This window comes from Dipodomys merriami, unplaced genomic scaffold (genome assembly GCF_024711535.1).
Source record: "Dipodomys merriami isolate MVZ:Mamm:240054 unplaced genomic scaffold, mDipMer1.0.p SCAF_2, whole genome shotgun sequence".
NCBI lineage: Eukaryota > Metazoa > Chordata > Mammalia > Rodentia > Heteromyidae > Dipodomys > Dipodomys merriami.
In genome coordinates, this window is record NW_027203381.1 from 65,479,666 (window position 1) to 65,497,557 (window position 17,892).

Consider the following 17,892-nt stretch of genomic DNA (forward strand, 5'->3'; position numbering starts at 1 on the left):
AAAAAATCACATAGTACATTATAAGTACATTAAAAGCTTGATACGAAATGTACTCATGATCTTGCCCATGTAATTGTAACCCCTCTGTACAGTATTTTCACAATAAAATAATTTTAAAAAAATAAGTACATTAAAAAAATAGCAGCAAGAAAGATAAAACCTCTTGTGTCCCTATCTTGGGGTTCATTTTGCTTAGCATCATCTTATATGGTCATATGTGCATAGCTTTTTACCTTTTCTGCTTGTCCTACATGTATACTAGTTATTGCAGATAAGGGAAACCATGGGACCTATGTTTCTTTGGGCCTGGCTTACTTGACTTAATATAATTTTCTCCAAATCTTTCCATTCCTAACAAATGGGGCAATGTCATTCTTTTAATTGAGGCATAGTGTGTACATTTTTCTAATTTGGGGAGGGGAAGGGAAATAACAAAATGCTGAAATAAGGATACAAGATGACCCATCGTAACATGAGATGTACAAAGCACTATGTTGAAAACGAACTTTACAACTTTCGGGGGAGTTGGGGAGGTGGAGAGGAAAGGGATGGTAGGGGAAGAACAAAGGAGTGGGTAACAATGCTCAATAGGAAATGGACTCATTACCTTGCTCATGTAACTGTAACCCCTTTGTACAGTATCTTTACTATTTATATCAGATATAATATGTAGATATTATATATAATATGTATATGTATATATATTATATATATAAAAGGCAGAACTTTCAAGGACAGGAGAACCCAGAGACTATATACAAGGGTGAAAAAAACAAGATAGAGTCAAAAGTCAAAAGTAAGTGGAATTCTCAAGATGGCAGATAGGTTAATGCTAATAAAAGTCCAGTATTTGCTAAGTGTTTAGAAGGTGTCCCTAGTCGTGTCAATCACTTATATAAGGAACCTCAAGGTATGGCGCTGATTGGAATCAGGAAGAAGATAACAATTTCAGAATGTAGTAAGTTGCGTTTGAGTTACTAGTGGAACATCTCCAAAAAGTTATCTAGCATGAAGTTAGGTTTGGATGAGAAGCTTCAATGCCAATGAGTGGGACAGAAATATAGCAGATAGATTAAATCAGTAAAGATGAGCTTATTCCAGTAAAAATAAAAGCAGTGAAATGAGGAGGGAAAAGAAAAGACAAGCAACCAGCATGTTCCTATTTAACTGTTATTGGGCAAATATTGTGTTCACAAAGATGGACTAGCTCTCATGGAGCCAGCTGTCAACAAAATCAAAAACATAAGAAATGGTTTCAAGCCTGTATCTTCAATTATAGTTTGAATACAGTGGTACAAGCATTATGACACAAGATTGACAGAGTAAGTGGAAGAAGGTAAGGGATGTCTCTCAGGAAGTGGGTCTGATGAATGAATAGGGGTTGGCACAAGCAGAGCTACCATTTGGGAATTAGCAAAATGACGATCCCTTCTTTGCATGAGTACACTGACTTTGAGGGTGAAATCCTAAACAACCATATGCTCAGAACCCTTAAAACAACAAGGCCTTCATTCAGAGAGCCCACACACTGGGAAATCTACCTGCGAAAATGCCAGAAACAATCCAGATGAGGTCTACGCCAATGGGAAATTTAATTTAGAATGCAGGCAAAAACCTCTTATGAAAATCCTAAGAGTCTGGCTGACATTAGAAAATAATAAAATCCCTACTGTGAAATTATAAAGCTCTTTTCTCCAAACACATTATACACAGTAGTTGCAAGGACAGCTAGCCAAATATTACAGTGCAGAGGGATAAAGCAATCCCCAAAAACACCTCATAGAAATTCTAAAATCCTGATCTAGACTGTGGATATTGACTCTGGTTTATCAGATCCAATAGAAATTGTTATGCTAGATTCCCTCTGTACAAATATGAATAAATTGGAATTTCTACCCATGTAGGCATTCAGGATGGTCAGCATGCAAGGCAATTTCAAACACATAGATAATTCATCTTAATTAATTTTGCTCCAGACTTAAGATATGAAAATATTAGTGTCCTTCTTTTCAGACTAGAAAGTAAATCAGGAAATATAAATCTCTTAGCTACAGTATATCTCTTTCTTCTCCCAAGTTTGTTAAGCTCTCCCTACATCAGCTGTACAGCATCCATCAATGAGCTTAGAACCATATGATGGAAGGAAAAACTAGGGAAAACTTAGAATGGAGGTGATGAGACAAGAATGACGCTGTATAACATCACCTTGCCATTCACTGTGTTGTTACTAGACCATTAGATGCATGGGAAATCCCTGGGAGACCATCCCAAGATTATTCCAGACACATTGAATCAGAGTCTGTATTTTCACAAGATCCCCTCTGGTGTATAAAAGGCATTTTCATTTGAGAATCTGCTGGCTGGGAGCAATAACTCATGCCTGTAATCCTATATACTCAGGAAGTAGAGATTTGGAGGATCCATGGTGTAAGGCCAGCAGAAGCACAAAGTTAGTGAAACTCCCATCTCATTCAAGAAATTTGACCATGGTAGTTCATACCTGTGATTTGAGCTTAGTAGAAGGTAAAAGTGGGAGGATCACAGTCCAAGGCTGGCCCTGGGCAAAAAGCACAAGAACTTCTTTGAAAGGAAAAACAAAACAAAACAAAACAAAACTGGCCTGGGAAAATTGCTTCAGTGTTAAGAGCACCTGCCTAACACCACCATCTAAAAAAAAAAGCCATTAAATAAGAAGGGAATAACAAAAGGTGGGCTTTTCCTTTCATTTCTGTTTTCCATAAAAGATTTAAATTAAATTAAGATGTTACTAAGAGATGAAATAATCAGGGTTGGCGAAATATACATCAATTTGCCATTGGAGATAGTAAGCTCCTGATAATCTGTCCAAATAAAAAAACCTAGACTACATATGAAATTCTTGCCATTTTGTAGCTCTACTAAGCCTCTTCTCCTCAGCAGAAAGACCTGTTTTCTTCTCTGACAACCAATTCTTTGGTACTAGATAATGAATGAATGGTAGATATTTGTCAAATAGTTGAAAATGTAAGACACAGTGTGAATATCAAATACGTTATATAATCTTTAAAGTCTCCTTTATCCCTGAAATTACAAGTACAGCATTAATGGTGCAGAGTTTACTTTTTCTTTTTTTTTTTAATTTTTTATTGTGAAAATACCATACAGAGGGGTTACAATTACATGGGCAAGGTAATGAGTACATTTCTTATCAAGCATTGTTGTCTCCTCCTTTGTTTCCCCTTCCCATCCCTTTTTAAATTCTACTCAAGAATATTGTTGAGTGACCTTCCCATCAGAAGTAATAGTATATATTTGATTAACCTTTGTAAGGTCATTGGTATGATTATTCACTCAACAAATATATTTTATGTGATGGCTACCTGTCAAGTGATGTGCTTAGCTTAGTCATTAACATAAAACAGACTAATAATCACCTCCCATATACAAGACTTCCAGGATCTCACCAAACAGTAAACTAGACAATGACTTCGTTGAATCCAACATTCACTTATATTTAGTACAGATCTACAAAGGCCGAAATATTCTCGTAGGGGGCTGCAAATTTTTCCTCTAAAGATTCTTCATGTTTGATCACAAAGTCACATGGATATCATTGTGTTATGACACTCTCAAATATTTAATAGTCCATTTCATGGCATGGTTAAAATATGCTTGTGCTAGACTTCAAATTAGGAAGCAAGCTAAGCTCAATTTTGATGAAGTAACATAATTTACCATTCAAATGTCTGCTGTAATCAAACTGTACTGATAACAAAACGAAAAAAAAAAAAACAACTAAAGAAAAAGTTCAAATGCCAATGATACCTACAGGGCAGAAGCTATAGGTAACATTCATAAGTGAAATTCACAGAAATACTAAAATGCCATGTTAGGCGATATTTTTATCATTAACTTCCTTTCTAAATATTGTAGTATTACCACTGAGTACAATTAAATTTTGCCAACTGTCCATAATTTAAGATATGATTGTAAGAGAATGTCAAGCCTAACATCCAGTAAAGCTAATTTCCTCCTTCCTCATCTGAAGAGCTAATGGAAAATATAGCTAAAAGGTAGATCTTAAGGCCTTGGAAATCAAGCATGTCAATAACTCAAGCTTTCCTTACTTCTTTAGGACCATAGGGCATCCTCTACTTTACCACACTTGTATTGTCTAATTTAAAGTCGTCTTGAAATATGACATTCCACAATAGCTTATCCAGATATAAATCTTCAACTTTCACTCAATATTATGTGTTTCCTTCTCAACTTTTCTATTGCTATCTTCTTGTTGAGATATTAATAAAGAAATAAATAGGTGCCTTTTCCAAAACCTGCTTTATTAAATCCTTCCAGTGCTGCAGTACAAATTTATGTAACAAGTCTATCTTGGGTGCTTGAAAAAAATTCTAGAAACTAAAATAATACAAGTAAAATGTAAAATATAATTAATGAATATTTAAGTATATTAATAAGTCTAAACAATAACAGAACATAAAAAGCACAGTTAAAATGTACTACTTATTTTTTGTATTCGATTTAATATGCATGTCAAATCTATAAAAATTTCATGCCAATTTATTAGTTGACTGTTTTCTTATATTTGAGGTATATCGTGATCTACTGAAGAATATTAACATCAGAAAAATGTTTCAAAAACTCATAAAGCAAGGCTAGGAAATTGGTTCAGTGGTAGAGCGCTTTTGCCTTACATGCATGAGGCCCTAGGTTCCATTCCTCAGCACCACATACACAAAAAAGCCAGAAGTGGCGCTGGGGCTCAAATGGTAGAGTGCAAGCCTTGAGCTGAAGAGCTGAGGAACAGCTCCCAGGCCCAGAGTTCAGGCCCCATGACCGACTGAAAACAAACAAACAAAAACACCCTAATAAAGCTATCCACACTCACATCTATAATCATACTTTACTCAGGAGGTGGAGACCTGAGGATCAAGTTCCAAAAGCAGGAAAGTCCTGAAACTCTTATATCCAATTAACCACCAAAAACCTAGAAAAGAAGATGTGGCTCAACTGGTAGAGCATTTGGCTTGAGCAAAAAAGCTCAGGGACAGAGCCCAGGCCCTGATTTCAAGCCCCAGAACCAGCAAGATAATAATTAAAAAATAATAATAATAGTATTAATAATAAAGCTACTTCATATAGTAACCTCTGAAAATGCAGGAACTAGCCAGAGAAGATGGAGGACTTCCTTCCCCAAGGTTTTAAAGACTTTGACTCTTGGTTCTATGTTGGTTTTATGATACCATGTTACCTTAGCCTGAATTGAATGTCTTTTATTCTTTTTTTTTTTTTTTGCAAAGGGCTATGCTTCAAACCAAGAGGATGTAGCATACACAGAATTACTTAATGCTACTATCGATAGCTTTAAAGTAAGAGAAGAGAAGCAAGCCAATGAGGAAGTAAAGTGTTGACAGAAAGAAGCTTTTTCATTAGATCCAATCAATACTGTATTCCCCACCACTTAGAGCTTCACAGGGAAAGAGAGACTGGAGTAAATACATTCTCCCAAGGGTATGAAACACTAAAATGACTTGTTGGTCTCAACTGCAAATGTAAGGACCAGGCATGACTAAATTGAAAATCAATAACAGAGGTCATTCCTCATTAACACAACCTTAAGAAAATAAAACCAGTCAAAACAGCAACAGGATCTCTTCCAGATTGGCCATGCAAACCCCCTTCCCCTGGTTTCAAGGGTAAATAGGTAAGTTACTATAAAGATGCTCCTTCTTTTTGCATGGCCATAGAGACTGTCCTCATCCTACTTGGATATTAAAACCACTATGAAAAAAAAGGTGTGATGATCCCAGGTAGAGAATGTAAAGAATGAAACAGCTAGAAATTAAGTGTTAGGTTAAGGAAGAAAGAAGAAAGAAAGGATGTCCTATGTTAGGAAATGCAGATAGCTATTCGCTACATTAATGATTTTAGACTATGTGTACACTATAAAACATAAATTCTGTAATAAGCATATCATTTAGTGTCAGTTTTGAATGATAAAGGAAAGAGAAAAGAAGATATGTAATCCTCAATATGCATCTAGTAGCTAAGTATCTAATGACAACCAGTTAATGATATTTGATATTTTAACATTAGAAAAAATAAATTAGTATGAGTCAAATACTGGTTCAGTTCTTGTTCACAATTTTCATATTTGTGCATAAAATACCTAAAGGTTTGACAAGTACTAGTAGCCACAAGCATATGAATCATCAAAGGAATTAATTTCTGATCACCTACTATGTGGAAACCATGGAAATGACAGAGCCTTTGCTATCCAGGAATTCACACTCTAGGCTAGAACAGAAAAATGGATATTAATACAGTAATTATAAATCAGACTGAGCTGCATGTCTGCAGGAAAACCTGGGGTAGGAAAATCGTTCTACTTGTGGGAATCTGAGGGGACTTGTAAGAAAAGATAGGAGTTGAGCAGGATTGCAGCAGTATGGGTAAATAATAGTCTCTATGTGAAAGAAAGGTGTGGAGGTTAATGGTATTCCTTATAGAAAGAGAAAAACTAAAAGACCCCATAAACTAGAGGAACTGAAATAGATACAGTAAAAGTTCAATGAGTATCCAGAAGATTGGCACTGATTAAAGCAATGTTTGGAAAAGAGTGAAAAACAAATCTTGTTTATGCAAGAAAATCTTATTTAGCCACATAACTGTGGCTACTTTTCTAAAGAAGGAATTATTTTCCTTGAAAGATAGACATTAGGAGAGAAAAGGACAGAGCAAAACTACAACTTGGAATCCAGAAATATAAATTTGGCCAGAGTTAACAAATCTTAATTATGTGTTCACTTGTAGGAAAAGGACAGGGACCTTCTCATTAGTTCTATATCTCATTCACAAGCACATGACATACAGAAACTCATTAAGTGGCTGGCAATATAACTTAACTACAATTATATAAGAGCAGCTACCTACATTTATATTAATGAAGAACCATTAGATAGATCTTCTATCAGTACTTGGCAACATGTTACAAGGAGGCAGCAATGGTGTAGCAAGAAGGAAATCAGTGACTATGAGTCTATGCTTCACCTTTTACAGCTGAGTATGAATATGAGTACCTAATGTCCATTTACTATGAGCCTCAATTCCCTCTCGCACAAGATAGGTATGAGGAGTCAATGAGCACTGATGTTTTCCAATGAGATCCCACTGTACTACTGGGTGCAGCTCCCAAGAATAAAGTCACAGATATTCATCATCCAGGGCAGGATATACAGTGTCTTGAGACACAAGTTCTTCCCAGAATGCCAATTCCAACCAGCATTTTTCATCAAAATTTCAGATATTTGCCTGGATTCAAATAATGAAACCAGATGTATGAAGCATGCTGCTCCCCAGAACTCACAGGTAGACCCAAGGGAAACCAAGCTGCAGATGTGGAGGCGGCCCAGCCACAAAGCTGCCAGTTCCCTTCCTGAAGGACAAGTTAGGCAGGGAGACAAACAGGAACCCTCTCAATTTGTCCTTTCCTTTTCCAAAGGGCCAGACCCATAGAAACAACTACAGAAGGTGTCTGGGCTTCTAGCAATGTGACTTAATTGCCTAGAATTCTGAGCAACTGCACCAACACCTCAAATACCAATTTACCATCTCCTGATGGCCACACACGGGTGAAAAAATAATCTGGCATAGTCCTATCTTAAAGAAAAAAAGCAACAACAATTTTAAAAAACAAACATGACCACAGCACACTCAGTCCACGTCGTTAAGTCAGATTTCCTTACCAATGGAGGGTCTCTTTTATTTTTCCTCACTTTTTGTTAATTGGTCAGACAGAAATAAACTCCACGTCAGCCTGATTAGGTGATTTGGAGCTGCTGTCCTTTTGAAAACGTAATACCATTGGGTGCTGGTGGCTCACACCAATAATCTTAGCTGCTCAGAGAACCCATATCTGACAATCATGATTTGAAGTTAGTCTAGGCAGGAAATTTAGTAAGACATTCTTGCCAATTAATGAGCAAAAAGCCAAAAATGGAGATGTGGCTCAAGTGATAGAGCTCCATCCTTAAGCAAAAGTAAGAACAGAGACTTAATTTAAGCTCTAGAACCAGCACTCATAAAACAAAACAAGAACTGTAATGCTACAGAGGGAACAGATATTCAGTGAATAGGGAAACTACAGACATTTGAGTGGAAATGGAATCACTGCCGATTCACCTCTGTGTTTGGCACTTAATTTAAATGTTGTCCCTTCTTCCTCACTATTTGGGTAGGATACTCTCCTTTGAAGGCACTGTAGAGGTGATCTGGTTGTTTATTGAGCTTCTGAAGTTAAAAACAACACTTAAGCTACTAAAGCAACAACAAGTCTTTACTGGAAATTTTCATCAATTATTGCTCTTTATAAAAACTTATATAAGCGCACATATGTCCCCTTATGAATCTTTTTCACACTTCATTTCAATCCTTTTCTGACCTTAGCTTTAAAAAATCTAAAATGATCCAAATACATTGGATTTAATTCTTAATCCTAGAAGAAACAGGGAAGATTGATATTTTAGAGGAAGGTACCTCTATTGACACACTACAGGTAATTATAGAAGTGCATTTAGGAGTATATAAAGCATCACACTAGGAAAATAAGTGAAAAGCAAGAAGTGGACTCATATTTCACATTTTTCACTCTTGCAGTGGCAGGTGATAGTTAATGGCAAGATCTTTTTAAACTGACAAGATCTTTAGATACCTTTCTTTTTATAAAAAGACAAAAAATGAAAATGGCATCCATTTCCAAACTGGACAGCAAGCTAGTAGACTTGATGAAGGAAAACCAGCCTAAATTCATGTCTAAAATCTAATTCTAACTAGTCCTGTGAGATCGGAAGTTCTCTACTTGCAGATCTTCTATATGCCTATGTGGGAAATAGAGACACTAACTTAAGAACATCCCTTCCTCTGTGTCTTGCTCTATTTGGTCACAGTTTAACAGCAATTGGAGAACTGTAGTGATTCAGGTGATGTGCCAGGCAGAGAGTATAGTGTTGACCACAACACAGGTCCTGCCGGTAGAAATTCACATTTTCATCAGTTAGACAAAGTATGCATATACACATGGGATCTAGCTGTGTCTGGGAATGCCACTGAATATTTAACAACACATAGAAGGAAGATGCTACAGAGCAAATATTTGTGCTGCTCTTCTCATGGTGAAATCATTACCCCCAAGGCGATGGTACTAAGGAGGGTGAGGCTCTTGGGAGGTGATTAGGTTGTGATGGCAGAGCTCTCATGAATGGGAATGGTGCCTTCATAAAGAGGCCCCAGAGAACTCCACTGCCCCTATTGCCAAGTGAGAAAACAGTAAGAAGATTGCCTGTCCTTTGTTAGCCAGAACCAGGTCCTTCCAGACACCATGTCCTCCCAGGCACTAGAAAGGCAAAATATGAGTCTGTTGTTTAAGTCACCATTTTGTTATAGCTATTTGAATGCACTAAGCCTTCAATTCAATTAAAACTATTATCCACAACTTCTAAGCACCAAAAATGTGTTTTAAAGGCATCTGGAGGTTTTTAAAGTAATTACTTTTGGTTTTAAGACCACGAAATTGAACAGTTTGAAAGGAAGAGTTAGTGCTCAGCCTCGACTGTATGTTAGAATCAGGGAAAGGGTTAAAAACAAACACTACAAAACAAGGGATGAAACTGGGCTCAAGGTGGACACAGTAAGCACACTTTCTGGGTATGTGTGGCATTAGTACATTTTTAAAAATCCCAGTTGATTTCATTTTGCAACTAACAATTAGAAGCACTGGATGGCTGATATGAACCCTAAAGCTTAATATTTTGTGACCTGATCAACCCATGCAATCCAGTCTAAAACCATTCTCTTCAGGAAGATGAGTTTGGTCTTGGGTCTTGGTATTCTAATGACCCCTGAAACACCATTAAGAAAAGACCTTCTATTCTTAACTTCCAATTGAGAGATTAGAAGCAGGGACCATAGGTGATATAAAAGTACCACAAGGTAATCAAATAACTAAAATAATAGACAAATAAGTAAACTTTTACAGATTATTGTCTTTTTTAAATCATTTGCCTATGCAAAGACCAATGAAGGCAGTCCAAACTCACTTAGAAAAGCCAAACAATTTCTGAACTTAAAAAAGAAAACATGAATATTCAGAACAGAAAAGGCTGTTGTTTCTCTCTCCCTCTCTCTCTCCCTCTCTCTCTCCCTCTCTTTCTCTCTCTCTCTCTCTCTACATATATATATATATATATATATATATACACACATATATACATATATATTCTCTCTTTAATATTTGTATCTGCCAAACACAATATTTAATTGTATGATTGTCATTGCAAAATAGTAGGACTCAGTTGATGAGAAGGATGAGTATTCTAAAAGCATTCCTTTGTGAATTCAAGAAATAACTAGTTAGCCTTACACAGATGGGTATTATGAATCTTCAGCATTAAACAATTGAACAATAAATACTATTCAGTTCCTAACCCTTCCATCCCATAGTATTCTTTTAGTATGACATTCATATTGTCTGACCCATATCAACAGTGCTCTATCCCCTCCCTTCACCCCCAGCATTCCCTCACCCCAGCAAACGCACAGGTCATTCTTACATAGTGAAGATAAATTATCTCTGTACCATTACTTCTTAATCTACAATCTACCTCTACCCCATCTTTTCATATATAAGAAGGCCACCACCACCTCATGTTTTAACCACATTAAATACAGCCTAGACCTTCATTTCTCAAACTTCTTGATCTCAAGATGTTTTTCAGATGTCTAGAAATTTGTGAGAATCCCAAATAACTTCTTTGTAATATCTTTATAGGCTCTCATCATGTGCAGTATATCAAAATGACAACACAAAGTCAATTATTTGTTTATTAAAAACAACAACAAACCCATTTGATGTTAACATGAGTAGCATTTTAAATATTAGCTATTTCCCCAAAATATCTAGCGGAAAGGTTAGTGTACAAATATGGTTGCACATCTCTCTAATGTCTGGCTTAACAGAAGGCAACTAGATCCTCAAAGCTGCCCCTGCATTCCATTTCCTGCCATATATTGTAGTCCGTGATGATTTATAAATTATATAACTGGACCTCACCTAGAAACATGGTTAAAGGGAAAGGGAAACAAATAATGGCAGATTTATCAGTCTCTGGGAAACTCAACAATCAAGACACAATGAGTGCATGTAGGCAAATAATTGGTGGTATTGTGAAATCTTTTTTAAAAAAGCATCATGACCTTGTGCTCTTACGGAGAGGTGAGTAAGGTGTTCTAGAACTGTGCATCACATTTTGACAACTGCTGGACCCAACACATGTCCTACTTCCTCCCTGTGCTTTTGCTTCTAGTCCGCCTCCTTTGCTATTTTCTTCTCCAAAGCCAAAATGGCCATTCTAAAATGCACAGCACTTTATATGACTTCCTACTACTGACCTTCTTTGAATCCTGGATTAAAACACAAAATGTTTCTTTGGATTTTCAAGGCCCTCCACAATTTCACCCAATTTTTCCCAATACATGGATTTCAAATTCATGTCTCTTGAATGTCTGTCCATCCCTCTTTAAAGGCCTCATTCTTCAGAGCTTAGCCTAAACAATTCTTCATCAGAGAGACATTTCCAGACCAAATACTAAGAGAATAGCTTCATTTTACAAATCAACAGACAGAGGCTCACAGGGATTAAGAAATGCCTAGCATTGTACAAATACTATATCCAGAATTCAAATTCAAATTGCACTTCTAAGTCCACAATATGTAATTCTTCTACTACCCTGCCCTGTAAAAGGTAATTTTGAGGGGAAAACAAATACAAAAAGACCAACCAATTTCTACAGGGCTCTACTAAATTTGGTATTCACCTCTGTTTTCAAAAACAGCTGAGAAACTTTTGAAGCAACTGTTTATGTTTAGAGTCAAGAAAGTCTTCCCCTTTGAGTCCAAGAGTCCCAGAGTGATTAGAGATGTCCCAAGTAGACTCCCTTAATCCCTGAAGCTCCTAGCAGACACAGTATGCCCTTGCCAGGGGCCTGGGCCCCCACACATGACAGACATGAGTATCTGTATTTATTTCTCAACCCTCCTCTAGGGCTCCCCCTCCACCCCTGATAACATATCAAGCCAGAAAAGCACATAAAATCAAACCATTTCTTGACCTCTTCATGAGATTACTCTCAACAATAGATTTCCAACTTCAAATGACAATTATTACAAGTCAGTGAATCTTAGTTCAATGTGGTAGAATATAAAGACAATCTGCAATGTGCAAACTGAAGCCTTGTGACAGACAGCTTAAACAAGATACTATGAGGGCTACTTTTTCTCAGTTCTAAGATGAAATTAACTTCTGTAGTAAATCACTATAACAACTAAAAGAGGCAAATTTTATGAAGAAACTCTGTAAATCCCACAGTCCTATAGTCAAAATATGCTCCCTGTGTCTTCAAAAAAATCCCAAATAATTTTGGGGGGGACAAGTAAGTAGAAAATATATACTGTAATGAAGCACTTAACTAATAGGCACACACACAAAAACCAGCAATTATATTAACAAGATTCCCAAACCAAATCTAGTGTCTGTGAATAAATAGCTCACCAAGAAGGATCAATGTGGTGCTATATGCCCAGGGCTTTCTCCTGGCCCCAGGACATTTCTTAGTTCCAGTGTCATGAAACCAAATTTTAGTTTCTAAAGAGCTCTTCCAAAAATATCCCTGCCGCTTTCTCAAATACAGAAACTACCTCATTTCCTATAGAATGTTTTTTTCTAATTTTGTTCAAGAATATCAACTTCATTAAAACATTAGGGACTTAATCCTGACTTATGGCTTGATGAGATCTCTACAGAATTAAAGAAATGTACAGATCACAGAGTTCCTGCTATTTTAAGTGTTCTTCCAATAGAAATATAATTTGTCGATGCGAACACACAGCAATAGAAAAAATAGGATAAAAATACAAAATATTAGCTTAAATCCTAGGGTGAGATTATGAAGAGAAAGCTTGTGGTTTAGTGTTTGATTAGGCTGACTTCCTATTTCAGACATGAGTCATACTTTTAAGAGAGAAAATACAATCAAAGGACTAGCTATAAATACAATATAGCCCCTGTCAGTCAAATTTATTTTTGATCTATACAGTTACCAAAAGTATTTTAATTTATGGGAAACAGCATCATTTAGAGTCTATTGATCACATGATTAAGTATTCTTCACCTTTGCTGTCATTTTTCTTATAGAATATTATACTTTTGATGACATGTGATTTCTTCTGTGTGAAGGAAGAGGTCTGACAGGAAAATGTTGAATGACTATGCTGTTACATTCCATATACCTTACCATAACACATCAGAAGGATACTGAAACATAAATAGCTATAACTTTGTGGCAGCAGAACAAAGACTCAAAAAAAGACAAATGAAAATTGACAAGAATTATTACAGTTACAGTCAGTTCACTGATTTATCTTGTGTATTTTAGTTTTTGTAAACAGATGATCTTTGTCTTTACAAAATAAAGATAGTAAGCCTTTTTAAAAAGAGAAGGACACATAAAACATAGTACTTAAACCATGAAGAATATTTAATGAGTTTCTAGTTTATAGTGATTTTTGTCTGATGGTTTTGGTTTAAAGGAAGAAACAAAATTTTATAGAAAAACAACAAGAACACAAAACTTACTTCAAATACACAGATCTAGAATCACCTAAGTCTACATTTTCTAGCAAGGCTCTCACTGGAAATAGGGAAAATGATATTGGATAACTTTTAAGAGAATAGCCACTCAAACACTAAAAAGATTCTGGTATACATAGGGGAAGATTCTAACAACTAACTTACAGTTTAACAGAATGAATACCAGGATGAAGTTTTGTCAGAGGAGAGTAGGACTCAAGGGGAGGTGAGAGCAAACAAATAGAGAGGAAGATGGGCAAATACAGTCAGAATATTCATTGTGCATACATGAAACTTGAAAGAATAGGTAGGTTTAAGAGAGATGGGGGGAGAATAATGGAAGAAGTGACATTGCACTCGTAAGTTGACATGTTTAATTGAAACCCCTTCCCTTTATACCACTACTTACAGGTAATTTGAAAATCTCTATATTCTGTTCCACATGGATTTTTTTAAATTGTCTTGTCAAGGTGATGTACAGAGGTGGTTACAGTAATATACATAAGGTAATGAGTACATTTTTTGTTTAACATTGTTTACTTTTTCCGGTAGCAGGGCTTGAACTCAGGGGCTTCCCACTTTCCAGGTTTACATGCACACAGTTGCTACTTTACCACTCAAACCAAGCCAGGCTCTGCTTTTGGCTGATTATATTAAGGAAGGATTTTCTGGGACTTTTCTTCCCACATTGGTTTTGAACTGTGATCTTCCAGGTATCAACGTGCTGAGTAGCTAAGAGTATAGGCATGAGACATGGTGCTTCTTGATCATAAATACTGCCCATTGCCTGCAGTAAGTTGTGAGTTAAAACAGAAATCCTTGTGGAGTAAGTCATTGCACATGTGCTTCTCTTCAAAACAATTTGAGTATAAACAAACCATGGAGTTCATGCAGGTATTCTAAAACTCAAAATTAAGTGACATCAACATTTAAGGAAATACTCTAACAAGGTTGGCTCATACAGGTATTTCATGCATAAAGAATTAGTTAAATGTTGATCAGAATTATCAGAAAGTGATCCAACAAGCTGAAGCACAGTATCTTAAGCCATTAAGACTAGCTACTGGGAAGGTGGAGATCAGAAAATTGAAGTCCTAGGCCAGCCCTGACATAAAAGTTCAAGAGACTCCAACTGAACCAATGGCTGGACATGGTGTCACACCTTATAATCCCAGTTGTGGAGAAAGTACAGTAGTGCCTGGGAATTCCAATGTTTCCAACATTCCATTTCTGAAGAGCTACATTCCACTTGCTTCCAAAGAATGTAACTCAATGTAACTGTAGGAGTTCACTAGAGGATTCACTTCTAGAAAGCTTGCTAGCTACAGTTGTTACTTTGAACTTCAATTGCCTTTCTTAGCATCCTCTCTCTACTACAAGTTACTTCCTCAAAACTACAGGATCTCCATTCTAATTATAAATAATATTGATAATGATACTAGGAACACCTATGCCAATGCTTAGAAACACAAGCACAAAATTATCCCCATTCTTATCAGAGGTCTTGATCTTCCCACTTCCCTTGTTTTCTTTATCATATTGCAGAGGGCGATGAAGAGTGGGAACAAATCAACTGAATTTAATTTACTTAGGCCTACGTTTGGCATAATCTACTGTGTAAATTCAGACACTGACTGAGATTCTATGATTTCTCACGGATACAGGTGAGGATGTGCTGCACAATCCCAGCATGAACCCTCACATGGTGTTCCAGGAATGGATGCACAAATCATCTAATCAGGTATGGCCCTAGAACCACATGCCAGGAAGGCTTTCCTCACCAAATCCCATGTTTTCATTGTGGACTTACGTGGTTTGGAGATCTGAGCCCAATACCATGATAAATCTTTGCTGTGTTGGTGAAGTTTCAACATGCTACATATTAGAACTTAGTGAGCTAAGAAAAAAGCTTGAGAAGCATTCACTGTGTCAGCCCTGAGATCAAACACACTGCTTGCCCCTTAATCACTCGGTTTAGCCTCACAGCTTCAGCTGAGTCCCTCTGGACAGTCTGACCAGTGGGATGTGGGTCTCAATGGCAAAAACTCAGTGGAAACTCTTTATCATGGTAGCTTATTCCATTTTACCACTTGAACCACTTGTGAGTCAGTTTGTAGTCATTCATTCACTAAGGTTTAGCTCAGAAGAGATGGTGGTTTCAAGAATAATTCAGCTATTAAATGGCTGTAACACAGTTGTTCTCAAAGTTTTACTTGTTGATGTTTAGCAACTTCCTTCCAAACCACAAAAGAATTGCTCATGAAATTGAGACATAGAAGGTGCTACCTCTCTATAAATAGGTTCATCCCATGTTCTGAATCATAGTTGTTGACAGCAAATCAGAGTAATTATTTGGCTTTGTTAATAATGATAATTGGCACACTATCATCTCCCCCCCCAATTTTTTCCATACCCCATATTCCCATTCTTCTGAAGTCCTGGGAATAAAAATACATTCATGTTGTCCTTGAGCTGGGCATGCCTTAACAATCCCTTCTGTCTCTCAGAGAAATTGTTACTGTGACACCTTAGCTAAAGAAGTCACACTCGGGATCCTCCTGACCCAGATGAACACTAAGTAGATGAAGGAAAAAGAGAAGCTGATTAAATATATACTGAAGAAAACACCAATCTCAGAGATTCCCTGTGTTCTAAGACCATACTAAGGACAGGAAAAAGCAAGCCACACAGTCCTGCCATCCACCCCCGTGCAAAATTAAGCCATGCAAACTGCTTATTTGGAAATCAACTTCAACAAAAATCAAGTAAGTTTACCTCATCTGTTCACAAATATAATGTACTTATCATTCTTATTACCTTGTTTTCAACTGAGGAATCTAAGTAAGATCAGCTCAAAAATATCATATAATTATCCAAACTGGAGTACAACAACATATTTCTGACATAGTAAGTATTGCACTGAGTTCAGAACCTCTAAGTTCTTATAGACTTCATAAGCCCTAAAGGAAAGCTCCCAAATAAACTCTGTACACCAAATTAAAAGATTTTGTTGTCATCTACTGTGAATTGTTTCACTGTTACTGTGCAGAGGTAACTCAGTGTTTGTATAAATCTTCACATTATAAAAGGCACAGGTTATGTTAATTGGCTGTAGAATAACAAAGTGTTAGTAGTTCCTGCCTTGGGGAATCATAATTATTTTTGTTTACTCCTACAACGTACTACTTTATTGTCATCACAAAATTTAAAAATGAGCCCACTAATAAAGTGAGCAATGTAATGAAGAAGCAATGGGAAATAAAACATGATTTTCTTGCAAGTTTTAATCCCGAATTGCTAATTTTCACAATACTTGAGACCAGCCTAGACACTTCATTCCTGGAAGCCAACATCAGAAAAAGGTAAAACTAGTTTAGCTGATCACAAAGCAGTTTCCCTGTCCAGCTAGTCTATTCTTTCCTCTTGTCCACACTCAAGGTAGAATGTCTGCAAATGGCAATCCATGTTTCAGGCACATCTCAGGAATCACTGCTTTCTGAGAAACACAGATCTTGGGAATTTGCTTTCATTCTCTCAAGCTGGGACACTACTAAATCCATATGGACACCTTAGGTACCCAATTTCCCTTAAAGCAACCATTTGAGTTTAGGAAGATAGAAGAGACTCTGGTTGAGAAAGGTTTGGGCATGCAAATCTCTGCCCCACCTAAAGTTTTCTTTAAATTCTTTAAGGCCCAAACTGTAGATGTATATTGTTTGCTTAATGTCTCACCAGTGTGAGTGTGCACAGACAGAAAAGTTTGTAAGCAGAGTCCATGGGTACTATCAAAGAGGTTGGAAAAGAATGGGAACAGAAGGACTATGCAAGTGGAAAATACAATAAGCATGTTAGAAAATGACTCGATTGTTTGGAAACTCCAATGCCATGTGTTGCTAGAGGAATAGTTTGAAACTGAGGATAAATTTACACTTATCTGGTGTCTATCTAACTTGTGTTGTTATGAGAGCTATAGGAAAGGACTTGACTCATTCTTGGATCCTCGGTAGACAGTATCCTATAGGTAGATGGATGGACAGAATAGAGACAGGAAAGTATGACACAATCAATGTATGCATCAATGGATGGATGGATGGATGGATGGATGGATGGATGGATGAATGGATGGATGGATGGATGGATAGATGGATGGATAGATGAGATGATGACTCCCTTTAAGAACTACACAGGCATTTGGGACTGCGTACATCTGTAC

At 36.7% G+C, this 17,892-nt stretch overlaps 1 protein-coding gene across 3 annotated transcripts in view; it reads right to left on the reverse strand.

Moving 5' to 3' along the window:
* Fgf12 (fibroblast growth factor 12) overlaps positions 1-17,892 on the reverse strand; it is a 539,269-nt gene that overhangs the window by 235,386 nt on the left and 285,991 nt on the right. The gene's annotated exons all lie outside the window — the stretch shown is intronic.